The sequence below is a fragment of the Sturnira hondurensis genome, unplaced genomic scaffold (assembly GCF_014824575.4).
Source record: "Sturnira hondurensis isolate 20B ecotype Veracruz unplaced genomic scaffold, ASM1482457v3 Scaffold0016462, whole genome shotgun sequence".
Classification (NCBI taxonomy): domain Eukaryota; kingdom Metazoa; phylum Chordata; class Mammalia; order Chiroptera; family Phyllostomidae; genus Sturnira; species Sturnira hondurensis.
Window position 1 is genome coordinate 11,188,921 of NW_028089093.1, and position 20,558 is coordinate 11,209,478.

The 20,558-nt window shown below is 36.7% G+C and overlaps 1 protein-coding gene and 1 pseudogene across 1 annotated transcript in view; one reads left to right on the forward strand and one right to left on the reverse strand.

Annotated features, from left to right (window-relative positions):
* Window positions 1-20,558, forward strand: part of GNAT3 (G protein subunit alpha transducin 3) — a 139,005-nt gene that overhangs the window by 27,904 nt on the left and 90,543 nt on the right. The window lies entirely within an intron of this gene.
* LOC119000935 (eukaryotic translation initiation factor 3 subunit H-like) lies at window positions 17,884-19,102 on the reverse strand (annotated as a pseudogene).

Below are 20,558 nucleotides of genomic sequence, written 5' to 3' on the forward strand. Positions count from 1 at the left end.
AAGTCCTGTGATCAAGCCCTCTGGGCCCCAGTTTTATTGTCTGTTGAACAGAAATTAAAAGATTTGCCTTTCTGTCTTGTAGCCTTGATTTTTATTGTGCAATGGTCAAGTGCCTCTGATAAAGCCTGGCCCCAAGCCACACAGCTCAGCAAAGTCATGGACACTTAGAAAGGAACCCCTGCAAGATAAAAGGTCTCGGGACTCCTCCTGGGCAAAAATGTAATGTAAGTGGAAGTTTTATTCTGATTCCCTGGCCTCCCATTCTTGTGAAATCCCTCTATTCTAGACTTGGCCTCTTCTCTCATGATCAGAAACTCTTATGTCATTTTTGTTTGTCTCCTCTTTTGAAAACACACACTTACACCACTTATTTAAAATGGGCAAAACTTCCGCCAAGATGGAGGCATAGGTGGAAACACTGTGCCTTCTCCCACAACCAAGTTTGAATACAACAAAGGTTTGGAGAACAAAGACACAGCCAAAAAACAGAAAATTGAATTATACGGAAGTCCGACAACAACTAACCATTCAACCTAGACGGTAAGAGGGGCAGAGCCAGCAGTGGAGCAGGGTCAGGCAGGAAAGATCCCCCAACCTAGGTGCACAGGTAGCCCGGAACCAGTCGGGGTGCGGGGGCAGACTAACCTTGGCTGCACATTTGCGCACAGTGAGATGGACCATGCAGGCCCCAGGGGGCAAATCCAGTGGTAGAGGGCTGACTCAGGTGGCACACTCGCATGCAGTGGAATGAAACGCGTGGGCCTGGTGATGGTGGCAGCTGCACCACCTGTGGCATCAGTGGCAGGAGGCGGCAGACTGGACCCCATTGCTCCTCTTTGACCCTGACCCCACATACAGCTTCACAACCCAGCGACTGAGTTGCCCTGCTCTGGTGAATACCTAGGGCTCCGATCCTGATATGTAACAGGCACGAACAGCCCAAAAGATGGCTCAAGAAGAACTCAAAGTCCCAGAGCCAATAACTCTCAGCGACCGAGAAATTGCCAGCGTCTCAGAAGCACAGTTTAAGACACTGTTTATCAGGATGCTCACAGAACTGGTTGATTATAGTCACAAATTAGAGGAACATATGAAGGCTAAACTAATTGAAAGGGAGATGCACAAGAAAGCAATAGCGATGGAAAGGAAACTGGGACTCAAATCAATGGAATGGACCAGAAGGAAGAACGAAACATCCAACCAGAAAGGAATGAAGAAATGAGAATTCAAAAAAATGAGGAGAGGAAAACAAATGAGGTTCCAAAAAAATTAGGAACCTCTAGGACATCTTTAAATGTTCCAACATCCAGATTATAGGGGTACCAGAAGGGGGAAAGAAACAGCCACGAGTGGAAAACTTATTTGAACAAATAATAAAGGAGAACTTCCCAGGTCTGGCAAAGGAAATAGACTTCCAGGAAATCCAGGAAGCCCAGAGAGTACCAAAGAAGTTGGACCCAAGGAGGAACACACCAAGGCACATCATAATTACATTAGCCAAGACCAAAATGAAGGAGAGAATCCTAGAAGCAGCCAGAGATAGGGGGACAGTCACCTATAAAGGAGTACCCATCAGACTGTCAGTGGATTTCTCAAAAGAGACCTTACAGGTAAGAAGGGGCTGGAAAGAAGTATTCCAAGTCATGAAATCCAAAGACCTACAGCCAAGATTGCTTTATCCAGCAAAGCTTTCATTTAGAATGGAAGGGCAGATAAAGTGCTTCTCAGATAAGGTCAAGTTCAAGGAGTTCATCATCACCAAGCCCTTATTATATGAAATGCTAAAGGGACTTATATAAGAAAAAGAAGAAAAAATATGAACAATGAAAGGACAGCAAACTCACAGCTATTAACAACCACACCTAAAACAAAAGCAAACCAAGAGGACAGCTAGATCAGGAGTGGAACCATAGAAATGAAGAACACATGGAGGGTTAGCAACAGAGGAGTGGGAGGAGGAGAAGGGGGGAGAAGGTACAGAAAATAGCATAGACTGTACGTAGAAAATAGATAGGGGGGAGGGCAAGAATAGTAGGGGAAATATAGAATCTAAAGAACTTGAGACACGTGGTTATAAACTAAGGGGGGGAGAATGGTGGGGGAGGGAGTGTGCAGGGTGGAGGGGAATGAGCGGGGAATAGAACAACTGTAATGATATAATCAATAAAATATATTTAAAAAAAGAGAAAAAATGGGCAAAACTTCATCACATGTCTTAAGGATAGGAGCATTTTAAGGCTTGGTTATTTTGTTAGAAAATGAGTTCTGTTTCTTTCATAGCTAGAGCCATGTTTTACCTTCATTTTATTTATTTATTTTTAACATTTTTTATTGTTGTTCAAGTATAGTTTTCTACCTTTTCTTCCCACCCCTCCCTACCACTCTAGTCCTCCCCACTCCCCATCCCCTGCACCCACCCCCACCGTTGTTATTGTGCATGTGGCGTCTATAATTGGACATAAAGACTAGAGCTGTGTTTTAAATTAGGACTATGCTGCTCAATACAACACAAGGTAAGAGGCACTGACAGAATGTATACTCAGACCAGGCATCAATAGTAAAGAAAAGTGGTCAGAGAAGGCTGTGTGGAGAGAAGATATGAATATAAGATTCCCAAAGAGAACAGTCTGCGGATCTGACGTTATAGCCTAGAGAAGGAGAATGGGCAGAGAGAGGACAAAATGCCAGTACACTGTCTGCGGTTACTTTTCCTGGGGTTGCCTAAGATCTGAAACCTGAGGCATCCCAGGGCAAAATTCAGTCAACTTTTTTTTTTAAGTTTGTGCAAGTGGGGAATGGAGATGAGGCAGGAGCAGGGAGGGGTACGAAGGTTACTTTAAGTAAAAATTATATCTATATCTGCCCCACAGTTTTCAATGACATATTCCAAACTATGTATCTTTGGTTTCAAAGGGGGTAAAATTAATTATGTCTGGTTTAAATGTAATCCTTTTTAATGTCTGTTAACAAGGAGACCCAGTCACCATTTGAATTGAAGGTATCACTTATATTTTAATGATTTTAATCCATACTATCCAAAGCCCCACAATTTTTGGAATATTTTCTATTTTAATGAAACCAGATTGTTTTAAGAAATTTAGTGTTCTTCCTAGATTGCAGAGGTGTTCTGTTATTAATTAGGAAAAACTTGGAAAATGATTCTATTTTTACCTAGAGGTATGTTGTATGTTTGGCTAAATCCATCATAAATAACTTTAACTTCATTATTTCATGAGGCACTTTCAAAGTCTATAGATCATGTTGCATTATAACCTTAATTTTTATCTTTTAAACTAAAAAATTAAAGGTGGTTAACTCAGATAAGTTACTACACCTGCAAATTCTCAAAAAATGTAAGAATTTCATAGCCTTACAAACTATCTCCCCAAATGGTTTGAATAAATCTATTTTTCTACCAAAGTTGTTTGAGACGAATGTTAGGGCCTGCATGGATAACTATGCTAAAATTTAGAAGTGGTGATCCCATTCCAGTGTTTGATGTTCTACACAGCACATTTGTTCTTTCATGAAAATGTGGAATTATAATTGTCTAGCAAAACAGACAGTATAATCATTTACTCATTTTTTCTAGAAATAATTATTTAGCACATTCTATATTCCTGTGATGGAATATATATATATATAGTTTAATAAGGAAGACAGGCATAGAGACAGAACAGCACTAGTACCAGGTAGCATGACAAGTGTGGGACAGAGGATCGGAATACCCCTGTTTTAGGGAGCACAGAAGGGCTTCTTTAAGGAAGTAACACTTGAGTCTAAAAGGGTGGATAGGACTAAATCCAGGAAAATAAAACCTCTTTTACACATGAAAGCATTATTGGTGGAGAGAACAAAGTAGCTAGCATATTTGCATTCTGTTTTTCAGTATGAATATTATTAAACTCAAGTTTCTTCATACAACATATACTCACTAGTGGTAATTATGAGTAACAAACTATATTGGACTGCATTTTGAGTACTCCAACTTAAACTGTTAATACACAAGTTGCTTCTTAGAAAACAGAGGGCTTCTAAGAGCTTAATTCAATAATAAAACTTAGTCATAATTACATAAAACGGTCAACAGAGTTATAGAATATTTTCCATTTTAAGAACATAATAGAAGAAGCAATGAAATACATTTAAGCCAACTTAAATTTACCTTCTGGATTTCAAGTTCTTTGTTTAATAAATCTCATCTCAACCATTCCTTTTGTATTAGCTGTTTTTTAACATTTCCGTATGTCAGCATGTGGACTTCTTTGGGGCTTCAGGATTATTAGCTTTTTTATATTCTGGAAAAAGTCTCCAACCTCCTATTTATCAATGTGACATCTCATTGTTCAAAATTCTCACTGTTATTTATATGTCATAGGAAACTATTCTAAATTGAGTCACTCCTCTCTATAACTCCTCACATTAGAGAGAGCAATAAAAGCCAAAAAAATACTCCTTCAGAATCTCAATATAAACTATATTCTAAAAATAGTTATACAAATACTAGAATGTTAGAAACAATAACAAGTTTATAAAAGAACAACTTACCTGAATATAATGACAAGAGTGATATTATCTTTCCCTCAGGATTATGTGAATCTTTATTTAAATATCCCAAATCCCAATTCCTACAAAAAAAAAAGATACACAGTGCTTTGCTTGTCAGTTCTTTGAAAATGTGTGTTCTAGTAGGAAATTTCTGTTTTTAAAGGCTAGTGCTTTGCGAGGGAGGTCAGTTAGGGAGTAGAAGGATGGGGCAAGAAAGAAAAAGGACTCATGGACATAGATAACAGTGTGGTAATGGAAAAAAATACAGTGAAGAAGAAGAAAAATAAAGAGTAATGTTATCAACTTCCTTCTAAGATAAGCACAACTTTTTAAGGAATGTCTTGTCAGTAGCATAACTACCATTGTGTGTGTCTCTGTGTGTTTCCCTTTGCTGTCAGGTTTCTTTTTTTTTCCGATTAGAACTAAAATCACAGTCCTTTTATTTTTTAAAATCTTTTTTTATTATAATTTTTATTAAATTCTTGTTCAGGTACAGGTTTCTGTCTTATATTCCCAACCCTGCCCACCCCACCCCCGCCCCATGCTCCCCACCTCCCTCCCCTTTCCACCCCCCACCCTTAGTTATTGTCCATGTGTCCTTTATACTTGTTCATGTGAGTCCATTCCCTTTTCCCCTATGATTCTCTCCCCTCTCCCCCCGGACCCTGTCAGCCTGTTCCATATTTGAGTGTCATTGGTCGTATTTTGCTTGCTTCTTTGGTTTGTTTAGATTCCTGTTAACGGTGAGATTATATGATATTTGTCTTTCACCGCCTGGCTTATTTCGCTCAGCATAATGCTTTCCAGTTCCATCCATGATGTTGCAAAGGGTAGTAGTTCCTTCTTCCTTTCTGCAGCATAGAATTCCATTGTGTAAATGTACCATAGTTTTTTGATCCAGTCATTAACCGATGGGCATCTAGGTTGCTTCCAACTCTTGGCTATCGTGAATTGTGCTGCTATGAACATCGGGGTGCATAGGTTCTTTTGGACTGGTGTTTCAGGCCAATAACAGCAAATGAAATTGAAGAAGTAATCAAAAAACTCCCATCACACAAAAGCCCTGGACCAGATGGTTTCACAGGAGAATTCTACAAAGCTTTTAAGGAAGAGCTAACCCCTATTCTTCACATACTATTCCAAAAAATCCAAAAGGAGGGAAAACTTCCCAACTCTTTTTATGAAGCCAGCATCACAGTCCTTTTAGAATCCAGATATGTTTTGTGTAGGACAAACATACTTTTAAATTTGCATCTAAGCACTCTCAGGCTCCATGGAATATTCTCCATCATCTTTCAAATAACTGTGACGAGACTGATCCCTTTGGTTCTCAGACCCCACCTTGCTCACCTGAGGCCCAGCCTCTTCTAAGACAGGGCAGGGCTCACACCTCCAGATCCAGGAGTGTCTCGTTTTTGAGATCAGGAGCACTGGCTCTGAAGTAGGCCTTGCTGCTGATGTTGCTTTCACTTACCATGGCACCCTGGTTCTTGAGTCATTGAGTCCATAACTTTGTCTTCATAATTTTTCCATGGATTATATTCTTTACCACAAAAGCACTTGAATGAAATGATGTCCCTGAGCTTACTTTCTAACTGGGCCTTGGGAAGCTGCTGTGCACATCCTCGAATGCATTCTTGTGCCTAATATAAGAATATTGATTTTTTGTGCCAGGCATGAAGGTGATTACTTAGTTCTATTCATTTAGAATATTTGATTTAATCCAAGGAAATCCATTCAAAGTTTTCATGAGTGTTTCCTGTGGCATTTGGTGGTGGGGGCCTGTGCTGGACCTACACACGAGGTAGCAAGCCAACAGACTGACACCTATCTGACACAGTCAGATTTCTCTTACTCTTCAGTATATCTGTCCCATCTAGGAACTCATCTTTCCATTGACATCTAAATGATTTGTGCTATTTCACTACTGAACAATGCCATCAGTACTGAGTACATCTACTAAATTCCTATTCCCTCAATATATCCACCCCACCCTGATTATAAATCTCAGATAAACATGAGGGATGTTGATGACCTGTCAGGAGGCCTAGCCTTAAGACAACCACACGCTACACCTGCTGCCAAAAGCCCATATCCATCCCAGTGGGCTCCTCTTGGGATTCCTTTTTGTTTTTTTGTTTGTTTGTTTGTTTGTTTCAGTAATAAAAATGAGGGTAAGCCTTCATCAAGCTTACTGGAGGAAAATCAGGAAATATGTATAAACTAGATTTTACCATTAACCTTTTTGACTTATGTAATTCAAAACCTCTAGATAATTTTTACAGGAGTTGATTTCAGCCAAATTGATAATCATACTGGGAAGCAAGATTTCAAATACTCCCCCACCCCCCAAAAAAGTTTTGCAGTTTCTTTGACACATTTGAGGTTAAGGAGGGAACATTAGAAACATTACATGAAGGTGGAAGAAAGGAGGTAAGGATAGGATTAGAGGATGGTTAACAAGATTCTGTGTGCTCCTGAGGGTGTTTCCTGAGGGGCCTGTACTAGAGGCATTTCAAAGGTGTGTTAACCTAGACACACAAAAACAATGGTCAGGGCTTACAGGCAAGGCAAAGATAAACCTTTTACTAAAGACAGTTATAGACCTGGGGTGTGGCTACCCACCTTCACTTGGCCAGTTAGGAATTTATGATCAGATCATCCTGTCAGCTTACTTTCACATAGATTTAATACAGTGCACCTTTTCATTCATAACTGTATCCTTGGAATTTTTTTCATCCACTCCACTATAGTACACTGTCTACATTCTGACTTTGGTTTGACTTGGTCCCTCAACTCCAAATTCTTAAGAGCACTAGCTTTAATTTTTAGACTCAGACATACAATGGTACCTTGGTCTTATAAATTATCTTGGCTGATTTTGGGATAGTTGCCTTTTGGAATCGGGCATGGTGCTATAAGAGACACTCTTATAGCTCTGCACCATCCCCACAGAACTGAGAAGCTGGCCCAGGCCTCGCCTGACCCCTACACAGGTCAATGAAAAAGATACCATCTTCTTTCCTTGCTCATCTGAAGTTTCAAATTTTACTGTAAAAATATTGCTGCAATATTCATTTTTATTCATTTTCTCAGTATATCCTCCAATCTTTCTTCCAAGTATTATAGGTACTAAAGCCTTTGCATTTTTTGCTAATGTTTATATTGGTGGGATAAAACAAAATCTGCTTGAAGCTAACTCTTCTCACTGTCTGTCTTTTGAAAAAGGTAGTGTTCATTGACAACATAAGGATAATGTTCTAGAGAAAATGTGGAAAATGTAGAATCCATATTTGAAGAAGAGGGAAGAGAGACTAGTAAGGTGACAGAAATCCAGAGTTCCCACTATGAAAGTGAGACACACTGTTTAAGGAATGGGAGATAAAAAGAAGCACAGGAGCAGGTGGTGGTCATTCGCATTGTTGTGTGGTGGGCATAGGCACAGATGAGATTGAGTTTATGATCATGTACATCCTTAGGTCCAATCACTGTGCAGTTACAAATCTCTGGATGCCACTGAAGACTTCTGGAAAGTCAGAAGGGAGTACCCTACTTCAGGCTCTCTAAAAGTAGGATGCCAGGGTGAGGGGACCTGATTTGAAACCCAAAGATATGCAGGGCAGACCCTGCATATCTGCTATTGATGTGAGGCCCTGGGCATGTGTAGAGACTGTATGGTTTAAAAAAGAAAAGCAGATTTCTTAGAGTGTTTCTCATTAGGAGTTCAAATTATAATGTTCTCCACATGATTATTAACCAATCTTACCTCAAAAAATAAATTAAAATAACAATAACAAACTTTAAAACTAGAAGTTAATACTCACTCTCCCCAACATTCTAGTACCTATTACTCAATGTGACATGGGAATGCTGTCAACTTATCAGGTGACTCTGTAAAATCAAAACACCTTAAAGAGATAAAGGAACAATAATGGTGGCACAGGTTTTATTTTCATTAATGTTTTTCTTTTTGTTTTATTTTATTTATTTGTTTTAAAACAGAGAGCATGGCCGTAATCATTGTATATAACCTATCACAACTATTTCTGTCTACTAATAAGTACCTGATAGAGCTCAAACTGATTTATAAAATCAGTGTGTTGTTATTTCTCAAAAATTAGGATGATATATTAGTGAACAGAAAAATCAATGCTCTGTAAAAACAACAATAACAACAACAAAAAGAAACTCCTCTATGATCTCTATTAAGTATACTTATAGTAAATAAACTGCCTTTGCAGTTTGGATTCTACATTAGATGAAATTTGAAGAACTTAGAGTAGTTCAAGGGAAGATACTAAAAATCACTAACAGAACAGTGGTATTTAAAAAGTAAAAGAAAGAGTTGGAATGAAATACTAATATGTATATAGCACACAAGAGGATACATTTAAGTGGTAACCATCAGTGATGTGTGGTTTGTTAAGCTAAATAACACGTAGATTTCTTTTACCTATAAACATTGGTAACTAATACTATAAGGCGTTAAACATGGTTTTTAGAAATTTTTACATGTGTGTTTCCTTTTTTTTAATTCAAGAAAAACATCTCCTTTAATAAGTCAACAGAATCCAACAGGCAAGTAAACTCAGGGGTCATTAAACTTGCCTAACTGAAGAGGCTCTTTATATATATATATATATATATATATATATATATATATATATATATATATCTTTTTACTGAATTTATTAGGGTGACACTGGTGAACAAAATTATTTAGGCTTTGGGTGCAGAGTTCCACAACATATCATCTTTACACTGTGTTGTATATTCACCCCCCCAAGTCAAGTCTCCATCCATCACTATCACCATTTAGATAAATGGAGGATAAATTTTTTTTATCCTCCCTTTACCCTCCTATACCTCTCCCCACCCTCTGTCCTCTTAGAAATCATCATACTGTTGTCCTTCTCCATAAGTTTTTTCTCCCCCCACTTTTTTTTGCTCACCCCAGCCAGGCTCCCAACTTCCTTCCCCAAACAGTTGTCAGCCTGCTTTCTGTCAGTCTGTCTCTATTTTGCTTGTTAGTTCATTTTGTTCATTAGATTTCACATATGAATGAAGTCACATTGTATTTGTTTTTCTATGATTGACCTATTTCACTTTGCATAATTTTCTCCAGGTCCATTCATGCTGTTGCAAAGGGCAAGTTTTCCTTCTTTCTTTTTATAGTTGAGTAATATTCCATTGTGTAAACACACCATAGCTTTTTCACCCACCATCTACTGATGGATACTTGGGCTGCTTCCAAATCTCAGGCAACACAAGTGCTAGTGAACTCTGGTCGTGAAACAACAATCTGCAAGTTAACTATTGCACACATGTCAAAACAGTGTTTCTGAAACAGTAATTGAGAACTAAACTCATCTCCAGGTAATACTGAAATACAACTGTTGGTTAATAATGAATTATCCACTCTTTTATAGAAAGTCAATATTACAGTTATGACGTGAGGCATATGGTATGACAAGAACAGCAACACTTTGGAAATCATGTACACCATTCTTTTCTGCTTACAAACAAAGAAAATAGGATACTCTAGGATTCAATCACCCAAATTCATGAGGTTATTTAGTAGGATTCCCTCTACTAAATGAGTAGAAATGAAATATTCTCATTTCTAATACAGTGTGTCTATTGTTTATATAAGATGTCGATAGACTCAAGATGCTTATGTGTAGTAGACAAAAAAACCACAAATACTTATGAAGTTAGCATTATAAATAACACAAGTATATTTTGAATTTAAAACATTGACTCTCATTTTTAAATTATTAGTGTGCCCATCAGCCTAAAAATTCCATGAACCCAATATTTTATTATAATTTATTGAATTTTTCATAACAATGTCATAGGGAGTAGTTTCCAAGTAAGAATCATCATTGAATTCAGAAAATTGTATTTCTTTGTCTCTTTTTTGTAACACGGGGTATTTTTACCAAGCATGCTAAGTCAATACAGGGGGAAAAACGGTGAGACAGACACGGTTCCTGCTCTGCCATTGCTTACCGGGGAGTGGGGGTATGAAGTAATAAAACAGGCAATTGGAATTCCATGTAAAAATATTTTCAAGTGTGTATCATGTTTAGGCACTGTGCTAGGTTCTAAGAAACAGCAGGATAGCAGTAATGTGGCCAGGAGGAATCTCTGTCCTACACTTCTACAGAGGGGATCGAAAGAAAGACAGAAGCATGGAGAGACAAAAAGACAAAGATAAAAAATAAACATATATTTATAAATACTTTATGTGACACCACAAAATAAATATAAGAAAATAATAGACTAAATGGAACAGAGCGCCTGAAGGTGAAGAGCAGCATGCCCCCTTTGGAAGGCCTCTTTAAAGCGATGCATTAGAGCAAGGAGCTGAAAGTAGAGTAGATTAGCCACAGAAAGATCTGGGAGACCATTTTAGGCAGAGGACACCTCAAGTGCTAGGGCCCAAATCATGGAACTGGTTTGGCGTACTACAGAAGCACCAAAGGCAGCCTTGTGGGTATGGAGTAAGGGAGAAAGGAACAGATTGATAGGCAATCAGAGGGGAAGAGGCCAGATCAAATTAGGAAGGTTTTATAAGGACAGCAGAAATTTTGATCTTAATCTGTGTGTTTTGTGAAGCTATTTCTAAATAGGAGAACATAGGGCAAAGGACGAAAGCAAGAGGATCAGTTAAGAAACTAATGTAGGAGGCTAGAGAGGTACAGGAGTAACCTGATAGAGAGTGGTACTGATGACATTTAAAAAAGACTAAATAATAAATATGCTAAGGGAAATAAGCCAGTCAGAGAAAGACAATTACCATATGATTTCACTCATATGTGGAATCTAAAGAGCAAACTGAACTAACAAGCAAAATAGAGACAGACTCATAGAGAGCAGGCTGACAGCTCTGGGGAGGGTAGGGGAATTGAGCAAAAAAGAAAACAGGGAAAGAACTCAGGGACACAGACAACAATGTGGTGGTTGCAGGGGGAGAGGCATAGGTGGAGGGGGAAGAGAGAACAGGGGAGATAAAAAGTAACAGAAAAAAATACAATACAAATCATTTTAAACAATAAAATAAATAAATCTATGTAGTGAGAGTAAAGGCTGAATAATAAATATATATAAAGTAAAACATAGTTGTTGATGGATTGATTGGTTGTTGGATGTGCAGGAATAGGAAAAATCTTGATGAGTCCTGAGTGTTGTTTTTCAAGGTCTAATTACTTAGCCTTGGAGAGAAGTCAGCTTTCCTGAATAGACAAACATTCTGCCAGCTTTATCAGATCAAAATAGGCTTAAGCTTCTAATACATATTTTCCCCAAGTATATAACTAAATATTCTCCAAATACATTAATTTAAATGGCCACTTCCAAGTTAAGTCTTCAATAACAATTAAGATAAAAGCTAAGCCCTGGCTGGTGTAGCTCAGTGGATTGAGCACGGGCCTGTGAACCAAAGGATCACGGTTTGATTCCCAGTCAGGGCACATGCCTGGGTTGCAGGCCAGTTCCCAGCAGGGGCCAGTTCTCAGCAGGGGCCAGATGAGAAGCAACCATACATTGGTATTTCTCTCCCTCTCTCTTTCCCTTCCCTTCTAAAGATAAATAAATCTAATAAATAAATAAAATTATTTTTAAAAAGATAAAAACTTATAGATTCTTTCTTTTTAATTACTAACTTTGAGATGTTGCTTATTAATGAAGCATGACAAAATGTATCTGTGTTATCTTTCAAATTTTATGTGCAGCCATGAACACAGTGAAGATACTAAGGGAAAGGGCAGTATGTGTAGATGAGGTTTCATTGAAATTCCTTAGGCTAGCATAGTTTGTGAAAAGGAGAGATTTATCAGGCAAATAAAACTAATATAATTGTAAAATGTCCAAATTGGGTGGAACTTAGAAGTCATCTTGTTCAACCACTTCATTTTACAGATGGGAAATTAAAAATCAGAAATATTAGGTATCTTAAACTAATTTTACAGAAGTTATCTTCCCTATTCACATAAAAGCATATGTCATTTAGCTGTCTATCTCACTTTTGATTGCCTAAGAAAATACATGTTTTTTAAACTCAAGAAGCTGTCTAACCTATATAATTTTATTAACCAATGCCACCCCAATAAATGCAATTAAAAAAATACCCCCAAAGCTAATTTTTTCATATGAAAAACTGGGCTCATGTTATTTTCCTCCTTTTCCCCCAAACTCTATCCAAAGAATAGTAAAAACATAATAAATGTATAAACCTAATGAAATAAGTGGGAGGAGAAGGACAGTGTGCAGGAGATCCTAACGCATTGCAGGAAAATGAGTAAAATATCACTGTAAGATAATATGAAAACAAGGAAGTCGTGGCCTGAAACACACACAGAAATGGCTGCAGTGTCGCAGCCAGATGATTCCGTTTACGCGAGTTAAATCTTTCTCTCATCAACACAAAATACTTGAAATTGATGATTCAAAAATAGTTGTATAACTATAGTATTTAAAAATTTGGAGGAATTAACAATAGCTAAAGTGCTACATGCCAAGCACTGTTCTAAAATATTTTAATGTAATGTAATTTATACAGTTGATATTTTCAACCGCATTTTATAGATTTAGAAAAAAAGGAGACAGGGTTAACCCCAAGGTCATCCTGTCAATAAGTGGGGAAGCAAAGATTTGAATCCAACAGTCTAGTTCCAGACTCCACAGTTTAACCAAGGCATGATGCTAACTGTACATACAATTGTGGATATAACTACTTTGGAAAAATCAAAGAACTTTTATGCACAATCAATGGACATGAATTTAGTTGGGAGATCACTCGAGGAAAGTGTGGAACAAGCAGAGGGGGGCAAAAAGGGAAAATTGGGATAACTGTAATACCATAATCAATAAAATATACTTAAAAAAGAAAGGTAAAAATTCAACTGAAACACAAAGAAAAAATTTGTGCAGTGTATGGAGAAGATGTTGTGACTGACTGAATGTGTCATAAGTGGTTTGAGAAGCTTCTTGATACTATTGACATTTTGATCAAATAATTATTTGTGGTGTTGTCTTATGCATGGGAAGATGTTTAACAGCAACCTGGCCTCTACCCACTAGAAGCTAACAGTCGGAGAGAGCTGACCTACTCAAAATATCTAAAGCAATAAAGTTATTGGTAAAATGAAAAAAAAGAAATAAAACTAGAAACAGTTAAAAGAGTTTATTTCAGATAAATGGGACTGAGGGTAGGCAGAAATGGAACATAGATTATTCTATACTTTGTAAATTTTTAAAACATTCACAATTACTACTTAAAATTCAACAAAATTAAAAATAGCAAAGAAGCTAAACTCATTTAATGATATTAAATACCTTGCAGATATCACATGGTTTGGTTCCAGACCCCTGCAGTAAAGCAAGTATTGTCATAAAGCAAGTCATGATCTTTTTTTAAAATTGTTTTTAGCTTTATTTATTTATTATTTTAAATATATTTTTTATTTAATTCTTGTTCATGTACAGGTTTCTGTCTTATATTCCCAACCCTGCCCGCCCCCGCTCCATGCTCCCCGCCTCCCTCCCCTTTCCACCCCCCACCCCTAGTTATTGTGTCCATATGTCCATGTGTCCATGGAAGTCCACGTGTCCTTTACATGATCTTTTTACTGGTGGAGTACCTAAACTTTGCAACTCTTGTGTGGAGCAACAAAGCACAATCAAAAGAGTTCTGCTTGTAATGTGAATATATGCAGATTGGCCTAACATAGAGCACACAAGGAGTATTCTCTCTTTTTCAGTTTCCATACTAGAATAGTATACATAAAAAAATGAAATAAACAATCAGTGATTCTTCAAATATCCAGGTACTTATATTTTCAAACTTCAAATAGTTCTATGACTACCCACTATAATATTTATTTATTTTGTTTGTTTGTTTATTTTATTTTATTTTATTATTTTTTAACTACAGTATTCTGTCTATTACTCCCATCCCATCCCATCCCCCATGCACCCCTCCCTCCCATTTCCACCCTTCTCAGTTGTTGTCCATGTATCCTTTATGTATGTTCCTCGAAATCCCTCCCCTATTTCCCCTGAAATTCCCTCCCCTCTCCCCTCTGGTCACTGTCAGCCTGTTCTCTATTTCAGTGTCTTTGGTTATATTTTGCTTGCTTGTTTGTTTTCTTGTTTAGCTTCCTGTTAAAGGTGAGATCATATGGTATTTGTCCTCAACACCTGGCTTATTTGACTCAGCATAATGCTTTCCAGTTCCATCCATGGTGTTGCAAAAGGTAGGAGCTCCTTCTTTCTTTCTGCTGCATAGAATTCCATTGTGTATATGTACCACAGTTTTTTGATCCACTCATTTACTGATGGGCACCTAGTTTGCTTCCAACTCTTGGCTATTTAAAAGAACACACAGAAGGAAAAGCCATAACTTAAAAATCAGTGTTGAAACAATCCAAACTCTCTGTAAGATGGACCTACAAAGATTCATGAGCCAGATAATCAGAGAGGGTCTTAGGAGCCCAGTGGTATATTGAGTTTTAGAATATTCCTTTTAAGACAAAAGACAGGTTATAGCTTGCACTTGCTAGCTCTGAGAAAGAGATACACAATTTGGTTAGTCTATTTGAACTTTGGAAGCAGCATATACAGTATTTGAGAATACTGCTCCAACTAATTTATCAGGTGACTTACAAGGCTGTCTGTCAGTCTGGAGTAGAGTCCAGAATAAGGGAGAATTCTTGAGGATGTCCAGACAAAGAGCTTAGAAACCTGCAAAGTTTCACAGAATAAAGACTTATCCACAGGTCAAATGTATGTCTCCAAACCAATGTAAAAGGTAGAGAAAAAATAATTTTGACATTATATTTTGTATAGTGACATGTTTGTGTTTTATATAAAAGTTTGTTTTGTACTTGTGTAGATGTAAGTAATGGAACACCACTAGGAATCAGATTCCCTGCTTTACTAAAAAAAAAAAAAAAGAGCAAGTAAGAATATAGTTTACTCTCAACACAGTCATAGTTAGCCAAATTTATTNGAAAAAATAATTTTGACATTATATTTTGTATAGTGACATGTTTGTGTTTTATATAAAAGTTTGTTTTGTACTTGTGTAGATGTAAGTAATGGAACACCACTAGGAATCAGATTCCCTGCTTTACTAAAAAAAAAAAAAGAGCAAGTAAGAATATAGTTTACTCTCAACACAGTCATAGTTAGCCAAATTTATTGGTGTATTGTACCATCTCTAGACTAACATACTAAAAACAAGGAAATGTTATAAATGGAATAGTGAGAAAGACACATTTTCTTTATTCTTTGCATATATGTGGCTGCAAAAAGAAAGAAGTGAAAAAAATTAAACATTTTGCTAAAAATGTTTGTTAAACATTTAGTTTACTAAAAGTCAGTAAAAACATAATTGTTCTTAATTTGATCTTTAGACATCCTTAAAAATATATACACAGAGAGACATCCTTAAAAATATATACACAGAGGTTAAGGGTAGTATCTGAAGTTAAATATTCAGACTTTGCACTACCACTAATTATGTGATATTTCATTCATATTTATTTTCCTAACGGTACCTTGTGTGTAGAATGTTATAATTTATGTAATTATGTCACTGTTAAAGAGAATGTTTCAGTGACTAGCACTATGTGTAGAACATAAAAAATGTTCGATGCATATTAACTACAGTTGTGGTAACTATTATGTTTCTCATTATCTTGCATATATATACAAGACACAGTTTATATATGATTTTATATTTATATAGTATATACATACACAGATATACTCATGTATATGAATTCTTACTCATAGTCAACATACACAGATGTAAAGGAGACACTCTTTTAGCGGAATGTGGAATGATCATTTAAATTTATCATTTAAATTTTTATTTATTTAATAAATATACTGAGTGTATTCTATATGCTAAGTTCTGTCTTAAAACTAGGAATAAACAAAACCTGATTTCCACCTAAGGAAGCCTACATTCTACTTCTAAGCAAGGAAGAAAGATACCTATACCCACTGCATCATCATATTTTCAACTTTTACTATAAATACTTTTATTTTCCTCTCCCAAAGAATATTGGAAGTGCATACAAAATACAGATGCAACAATTTGAGATTAGTTACCTATAATTCAATCGTTATGTTCTGCTTAATTTCAGAGCCCCTGCATCTATATACTACACTAATGGTGTATGACACCTTGCATGACTGTTTTACACACTTTCTGATATCTGAGCCAAGGAATCCACAGCCTCAATATCTCTTGTATCTTTTTACATATTGTTAGAACCCAGGCCCTTTTAGATACTTTTCCATGTTACAACAATGCAACCTAAATAAAATGCAAATTGCTATCTAGTCTACCAAGTGTTCAGTGCCACATTCAAGGTAACACACTCTGGTAATCAAAATAATTAAAAGCAAAGCACATATTTAACTGCATCTCTTAAAATATCAAAAGTAGATCTAATCCATAATTCCTGGCATTGAGGTACCATTCCTTGATAACTCATTTCCCTTTTGCTTTTGCTCTTTAACTTTTCCTCTCCCACACCAAAACCCTCCCCAACATTTAGACTATATAGAACAACATTCTTCAGTTATTAATTGTATATTATATATTATTAATTATAAAGAAAAAAAACATGAAACAAGCCAAATACCCATAAGAACAGGATAGATGCTTAATAGCTCATATTAAAGAGACACACATGTTCTTCAAGTTTCCACAGTTTTCTTGGAAATCAAACAGGGTCATCTGATAACCAAAGAAGATATGCCATATGAAACTCATTACTGACTCCAGAAACATTTGTATTTCATTGAAAGTTTTCTGGCTAGTAATATACTCATGAATATATTAGCAGTAATATTTACTTAGTATAATTATTTAAACAATTCTGATATTAGCATCTTTAGCTCAAAATGTCTACTGCCTTTTAAATATAGTACAGTATTATAAGCTTATAAGAGTAGTCCACTGAAGTTCAATTAAGAATCAGAATTAAGAGAAAACATGTTATAAAATCAAATGTATATTAATTTTGTATTATGCAAGTATTGTATATAAATTTTGAGAGATTGCATTCAAATTTAAGTTCTTCATTGAGGAGCTTACTTCTTATGAAGTATTTTCATTCACAAAAGTTTAAATCAAAAGGTACATAGAAATTGAGTTATATTCAAGTCTGGGGGGGAAATGGTAATAGCTACTTGGCCTTTTTTGCTTTTGGGTTTATTTGTAATTTATTATTTGTTAGAAAAACTATTTAATATGCAAATGTATTTCTTCCACGAGCCCATATTACTTCATTTTTTTCTGGAAACTTTCTTCTGTTAGTTGTTACATTTTTGATGAGTCTGGGCTATGAGAAGTTTGCCTAAGTTTTTGACAGTGAATTTTTGGATGTTCTGGCAGTAAGTGATAACCTGGCCTACAGTGAGCAGCAAATCCATCCTGCCTGGAGGGGTTGGGGCGGTTTGAAAAGTCTGGATATGGGGATTGTCAACTCAGGTGTTTCGTGTTCCTCTGCTAGAGACACTGCTGATACTGGTGTTATTGCTGTGGCTGTTCACTCATGTTCCTCAAGTATGCATTATATTTACCTATATTTTGGCTCATTTTATCCACTATGTCCATCAGCAACTGTAGATTCTTTCCCAAGGATTGCTGTTAGCAAGACTGAACAATTCATGTTTATCTGCTATAGCTGACTTCTTCTCAAGCTCTCACATTAGCATGTTGATTTTTTTTAAAGATTTTATTTATTTATCTTTAGAGAGGAAGGGAAGGAGAGAGGGAGAGAAATATCAATGTATGGTTGCCTCTCATGGGTCCCCTGACGGGAACTGGCCTGCAACCCAGGCATGTGCCCTGACTGGGAATCGAACTGCGATCATGTGGTTCGCAGGCCCGAGCTCAATCCACTGAGCTACACCAGCCAGGACAGGATGTTGATTTTTAATTGCAATAGGCACTTCAAACATGTGCTCAAAGGTGATGCTTCCTTTTTCAATACTTCAGGAGAAAAATTCTTCGCTTTACAAACTTCTATCAGTGTGGGTATCAAGTCTGTATGCCTTCACTGAGAGAGACCTTTGGGCAGTTTTTATGGGATGGTAAATGAGAATGGCAGATTTTTCAATAGCGTGCTGGTAACTGAACTGAGAATCCAGGTGTGCCAAGTGAGGAATGAGCCATCGAATGTGGACTGGTACTACCAACCCCGGTCAAGATGGTCAGTGTTTCCATGGTGAAAGCTCTTCATCATTTGCATCTGATGCTGGACTCTGACATAATCAGCATCATCTTCTATGTGTTGGGGAAAAGGAAAGCAGCTGGTAATTTCAAGTCTGGATATGGGGAAGCTCTTCTACACTCAGGCCCAAAATCACTCCTTGGAACCACCTCAGTTGCTTGTCCTACTTGATGAAGATTGTCTTTAATACCACCAAGCCATCTATTGTGCTTGCTTCAGGCTGAATCTTTGGACCTGCCCTTGTCATTGCTTTTTCCTGCCACGCTGGTGGTGGAGCTAGAAGAGGTGGTGGTCATCTTTCCGGCAGGGCAGAAAAAAAGAGCTCAGCCTCTCTTGAACAGAGCTTTCACAATACAGTCTTTTTCTCATTGTTGCTTTGTTTTTTATATTTGACCTGTTTTTTTAAACAGTTTTATTGTTGTTCAAATACACTTTTCTGCCTTTCCCTTCCCCCCCATCCCAACCCTTCCCACCTCCCTCCCCTGTTTCCACCCAGCCTTGTTATTGTCCATGTGTCCTTTGTAATTGTTCCTGTAAAACCTTCACCCTTTTCACAGTACAGTCTTGAACAATACCTAAACTAATATGGAAAATTTTATTTCTAAAGCTGGAATTCATGTAATAAATATAATTTTTGTCCCAGGCACTATTGATAAGCTAGAGGATAACTAAAATTTATTCACCATTTTCTATATATTAGCTCATTTAATCTACACAGCAATTTTGAGGCAAATATTATCTTTATTTTACCAATGAGTAAAATGATTTTCAGAGAGATTGAAAAATTTTGCTGGCATACAGCTAATACATGGCATAGGTGAGATTCAATGCTAAATTTTATCGGACCTTGAAGTTCTTTTCACTTACATGAAATACTTTTATAGAAGAAATATTAACAATAACCATATGACTAAAATAAAAATTAGTCATATCTGAGATTATGAATAAAACAATGTAAATAAAAATACACACATTTACACATCAAAGGCATTTATTTTACTTTCACATAATAGACAAAATGGATGTTTTAGAAAACATTTAAATAAGTATATTCATATCTGGTAGGATGAGATCACGCTTCCCATGGCAGACATTCCAGTGTAATCATAATTTTAAGATCTTTATTCTCTTATTTCACAGTGGCAACGGTCCAGGCTACTTTTATCTTATTCTCTGGTTGTAGCTTCTGGTCTCACGGTACGAAAGATAAATCTTTCAGAATTCCTGCCGAAGCTTCAGCATGACCTCTGCCTTCCACCTATCAGGAAAAGGTGGGGGGAACAACACCGCTTTGTCCATTAGTGACATTCCCTGGACACTGAACTTGGCATTTGTCCTGCTTCCTATGGACCAGAATTTTGTCACATGCCAACACCTGTTCATGAGAGAAGCTGCAAAGTGAGTTCTTTATTCTTGACATCCCAATGTCAATTAAAAATTAGGACATAATTTAATATGGAAGAAGAGGAAAATGAGTATTGAAGGACAGCCAGACTTCCTGCTATACTTTCTAAAACAAGCTCATTATCAAACTTCATGTCTAGGTTTTCCTCTTGTCATTATTAATCTCCTATTTTTGATTCACTCAGACTCAAAATCTTCTATTTTTAAATGCATTTTACAGAGGTAGAGCAGAGTAGAGCAGGATGAATAAAGATGGGCTTGACGTGGGGTGGGGAACACACAATACAGTGTGCAAATGATATCTTATAGAATTGTGCACCTAAAATCTGTGTAATTTTGTTAACCAGT